This window comes from Bos javanicus, chromosome 11, assembly GCF_032452875.1.
Source record: "Bos javanicus breed banteng chromosome 11, ARS-OSU_banteng_1.0, whole genome shotgun sequence".
Lineage (NCBI taxonomy): Eukaryota > Metazoa > Chordata > Mammalia > Artiodactyla > Bovidae > Bos > Bos javanicus.
In genome coordinates, this window is record NC_083878.1 from 67,119,587 (window position 1) to 67,125,586 (window position 6,000).

Consider the following 6,000-nt stretch of genomic DNA (forward strand, 5'->3'; position numbering starts at 1 on the left):
ACACAACATCATCTTTTTGTATAAATAGGGAAACCAAAATGCCCCAAAGTGAAATGAAACTTGTCAAAGACCTCTTACAGTGATCCTGAAAGTCGAGATCGAAATCTAACAGTTAAACTAGGTCTAAGCTAAACCGAGAAATAGACAGGATTTTTTTAAAGAATAAGCTGGATAGCATCAGAACAATAAATTTACTAAGTTGGCTAATGGTTTTAATGATTTCAGTCGTAATACAGATTTAAATATTCTACAGAATGCTTGCTGACAGTATTTTAAAAATCATAACGAGTAATTCAGGTAAAACAAGACAAAATCACATCTAATATCTCTTTTTTGGAGGACACTTGACATTTTCTCTTTATTAGTCAAATGGCCCATATACACCAAGTATAATGTAATTTCTCCCATTTTTCCCAATGAAGGATTAATAAAAGACATAGATTGAGGGAAGAGGGGGTGCATCTTTTAAAGATGTAGAAGAAATGGTCAAATTTTTACTTGTATTATTTCATTTAATAATGTTAACACATGTATTTAGAATAGTGTTGTAAAAAAAAACAAAATATGAATTTAAAATTGTTTCTATTTTCATATTTTTCAAAAGATTGCATTCAAACCCTTTAGTTGAATCTTCAACATCAGTGTCATTGCTTGAGCCATTTTTGAGTCATTTATCACATTTTCAAGACCTCCTCATCTTCACTTTTAAGACGTTGGAAAAATCAGCCTGTCACTAGAAAAGTGATCCCAAGCACAAACACATTTGGATAACATTAGCTGTCAGGTTTTCAACTGTCCTCGGGTATGCATTTATGACCTATCTAAGGTAATCGTCCAATTTATTGCTTTAAAGCTTATTTTCAAAAGGCTTTTCCCCCCTTTATATCACTGGGTGGTTGCAGTTGGGAAGCATACTTTCAGAAATAATTGTGAGATATGAGTTAAATTCCTTTGCTTCTTTTTTACTTTATCGGTTCAGACAGACCTCAATAAATATCCAACTAAGGTTATCATGTTGATGTTTTCTTCAAGCAATACTTTACTGGTCAAGAGAAAAGAATTCAGACAGTAATTGTAGCATGAGACTTGTAAGGCCTCAAATATGAAGTGGACTCTTTTCTAAAGGAGAACTTTGGGGGAAGTCTTGACCTTTCACTTGGGCCTCTACAACAGCTGGCCTGAAGGCCCATTTGCCTATTAACTGCCAGCCTCTGACCTTCTTGGGGAATGAGGTTGCCTACATGAAACAATGGGAGGGCCAGGGAGCTCTAGGTCAAGGTAAAACTCTATTAATAGGATGAAGTATCAACCAGCAGTATGCTCCTGTATGTTTGAGACATATCTTTACAAGGCCAGAAATAAGGTCTTGCGTCAATACATACCCGTGGTTCTCTCCCTAGCTGCTTTTCTGGCAGACTGAGAAGATTCCAGAGTGAGTATCTGTTTGAAATGTTACACATTCATTCATCATCAGAATTTCAGTAGCTTTTTTAGCGCCATTGACATTTAGACCTCTGAATGAGAATCATCTCAGAATGGACCATGTATGGGAAAAATGTGGAAATGACAGCCATTCCAGAGAAGGCAGAAATGAGGAGCTCAGATTGGGAACTAATTTTAGTTATCCTGCACACGCCCACCCCTGTCACACTCCTCTGTATCTCTCTTCTCACCGAAGGTTTTGCTCATGCTGCGGGCAGTGTCTGATAGCATTTATAGACATCTTTGTGTTGCTCATCCCATAATGCTTTGGAAGAACTTAGAATTGCCCTTTGGTATCAATGACTTTTGAGAATGATTTGTATCATTCCATTGCTCCCAAATCATTGATAGATGTCAGGATTCTGAAATAAAGCTGCAGAAGCAGTTGTCAGCACACATTTTACAAACAAAGCTTATAGAGTGGTGAATTCCAATGACGGAACTTCGGGAAAAAGTATTCATCATAAGATGGAGTCAAGTGGTTCACACATTGGTGTTTTATCAGTTGGTGATTGTTGTTAGTAAACTCAGAGGTGTCCTACCAGGCAGACTGCCTCTGCCCAAAGACTGCCTGAATTGGAGATGCAACAGAATTCTGACTGGGACATATTGGTCAGGACCCATTCCGAGGTCATATATCTCCTCTGATGTTTTGTATTGCTATTCAATTTTCATGAGTATACATCTTATCTCAACTAGTTTATGGTTGGATACTGAGTTTGTTAGGAGCCCGTTGGAAAGAGAAGAAAGAACTTCATGTGGAAATGAAATTTTTGTTCAATGGTTTGAAGATTCTTGATAGTGGCCAGAGATTACTGACTAAAGGGAGCCTTCATTCTCCCAGAACCTCTGACAACAAAATCAGATGCAGATAGGGCTCAAGGAGAGATGTTATAGCATAAGGGGACATGGTTCTGTATACTTTTGAATATAAAAGAAAGATATGAAAACAATTTAATGCTTTGGCATTTTTATTAGCATTCATCATTCCCTTCTCTGCCCTCTAATTTTATTAAGCACCCACTACTGGCTACAAATTTGGATCCAAGCCTTTCCATAGCCACTACTTTCTCTTATAACTCCTTTAATGTTTCCTTTAACACAATATTTAAGAACATAACTTTCTGTGTTACACAGACCTTTCTGTGTATCATATTGAACGCAGTAAGACCACTGATTGACCATACAAACTTGAGTTGATTACTGAGCCTTTCTGAGACTCTGTTTTCTTATTTATAAAATACTATGTGTAAAATAAATATGCTTTTACACTTAAAACTAATACAGTATTGTAAATCAACTATATTTTAATAAAAAAAGAAATAAAAATATAATGAAGACCAAAACACTACTTACCTCATAAGGTTGTTGTGAGACCATAAAATATTTTAAGTCCTCTACAGGTAAATGGTAAGATTCATTATTGTTATTTAGTGCACATTTTTCTTATTTGCTTAGATTGAGCTGTTTGCAATTGCCACCTTTGTAGGTTGAAATGGTAGAATACTGGCGGTCATATGATTTAACTTCTTGTATAGTTGTGTTTTCCAGATAGGCTTATGTTGGTTGCCATCAGAGTTAAGGAGACTGATCTCCTTAATAATGTACATAAGGAAAGGATTATGGTGTCCAAAGACTGGAGGTCCAGGCGTATAATTTTTATTCCAGTCATATTACACTTTGTGTATTTGAGCATTTCTCTCAAGGCTTTCTACATTGGAGATGATTAATAAATATTAGCATAATTAATTCATATAACAAAACTTTAGGAAATAGCAAACTACTTGTTAAAAACCAGCCTATATTCCTTAGTTGTAACATCACAGTTCTAATACCTAAGACCAATTGACCCATCATTTCAAAAAAACTGGAATAGCACATATGTATGACTTGAGTTGACCTGGTTGAGTTTGCAAACTAGATCTATCATATAGAAATCATTTCACTTCAAATCAGTGATTCTTGATGAAGAACAAAGCTGTGCAAACCATAGCATGAGAATGGATGTTAACACTCATTATCAGAGAAATGAAAATCAAAACCACTATGAGGTACCATTTCACGCCAGTCAGAATGGCTGCTATCCAAAAGTCTACAAGCAATAAATGCTGGAGAGGGTGTGGAGAAAAAGGAACCCTCTTACACTGTTGCTGGGAATGCAAGCTAGTACAGCCACTATGGAGAACAGTGTGGAGATTCCTTAAAAAACTGGAAATAGAACTGCCATATGAACCAGCAGTCCCACTGGGCATACACACTGAGGAAACCAGAATTGAAAGAGACACGTGTACCCCAATGTTCATCGCAGCACTGTTTATAATAGCCAGGACATGGAAGCAACCTAGATGTCCATCAGCAGATGAATGGATAAGAAAGCTGTGGTACATATACACAATGGAGTATTACTCAGCCATTAAAATGAATACATTTGAATCAGTTCTAATGAGGTGGATGAAACTGGAGCCTATTATACAGAGTGAAGTAAGCCAGAAAGAAAAACACCAGTACAGTATACTAACACATATATATGGAATTTAGAAAGATGGTAACAATAACCCTGTATACGAGACAGCAAAAGAAACACTGATGTATAGAACAGTCTTTTGGACTCTGTGGGAGAGGGAGAGGGTGGGATGATTTGGGAGAATGGCATTGAAATACGTATAATATCATATATGAAACGAGTTGCCAGTCCAGGTTCGATGCACGATTTTGGATGCTTGGGGCTGGTGCACTGGGACGACCCAGAGGGATGGTTTGGGGAGGGAGGAGGGTTCAGGATGGGGAACACATGTATGCCTGTGGTGGATTCATTTCAATATTTGGCAAAATCAATACAATATTGTAAAGTTTAAAAATAAAGTAAAATTTAAAAAAAAAAGTAAAGAAAATGGATGTTAAAGGTGAGGGTTTCAGTCATATCTCTGTCCCCTCTCCAAAAAATGAAAAGAAATCCCAGATCAGGAATAAAAAGAGCTAAAAATTACTGGGAAATTTCTCTCTCTCTCTCTCCAGCCAGGGATGAGAGCACCATGAGAAACCAAAAGAAGCTTGGGATCCTCATACCCCACCCCACACAGTAATCCAGCCAATGCCGTCAGATCTAAAAACGACACATAATTATAGATGCAGCTTTGGTCCCTAGTCTGGATCCAGATCAAACAGTTCAGTGATGGCTGTGTCCATGCATGATCATTGGATATATCATAGGTGAGTTCTACTGAAAAGCCTAGGTAAGACATATAAATATAAGTTTAAAATATGAATCCAGAGAATGTTTTTAAATATATAGAGACAAAAAAGAAAAATAGTGATTGCAAGGGTATGAGTGGTGGGGTGGGTGGGACTCAGAAGTGATGGCTAAGGGGTGCATGGTTTCTTTTATGTGATGTTGAAAAAGTTCTAAAATTGACTGTGGTCATGTAGTCACACAATTCTATGAATACACTAAAAGCCATTAAATTATACAATTTAATTGGGTGAGTTATATGGTATGTGAATTATATCTCATTTAAAATCTTTAAAAGAACAAATAGGAAAAAAGAAAAAAGGAAGCAGAATTTCATTTCAAAAATCTTTAGTTGTACCATGAAGATATATAAACTCTGTAAACATTTTGGTATATAAGTCTTTTGGTCTTTTTTTCCATGTTAAGAGAGCTTTGTAGTAATCTACCTTTTAAAACTTAATATAACTTGAATATCTTTATATGCCAATGTGCATTTATATAATCTTTATTACATGGCTACATAACACTTCATTTATTTTGCATATACCCACATTTCCTTACCCAATCACTAATTATTAAATATTCAGAATTTTTGCTATTTAAATAATTCTTTATACCTAAGAAAACAAAAATGAACAGGGAAAACCTTTGATAAAAGACTAGATGAACTCTTAAAATTGTCAGTGGTACAAGCAGAAAAATTGACTTTTTCCTTCCATTAAAATGCAGGCTAATATTGTATAACATATCTCTATAATACATAGATACCTACTGTGTGCCACCACTGTGCTTTGTGCTGGGGAATCTACAAATGACAGAAACTATTTGTCCTTAAATAAGATCTGAACTACCACTTCATAGACGATATTCCTAATTCTTTTTAGAAAATAATTCAAGGTAATGTCATATCATACTCCAGATAACCGTATTTTGCTTTCCCAACCTAAACCATGGAATGCAATAATGTCAGGGCCCAAAGATCATCCATAGAAGCCCTACGTCATTATACAGAAGACGTGAAATCTTAACCCAAAGATGTTTGATGACTTTTCCCAGGTGACATAGTCTCTAGTAGAACTGAGATTTCAACTCAACTCGCCATGAGTCCAGAGCATCCACCATTTCTTATTGGTTCAGTTCAGTTCAGTTCAGTCACTCAGTCGTGTCCGACTCTTTGCAACCCCATGAATTGCAGCACGCCAGGCCTCCCTGTCCATCACCAACTCCCAGAGTTCACTCAAACTCATGTCCATCGAGTTGGTGATGCCATCCAGCCATCTCATCCTCTG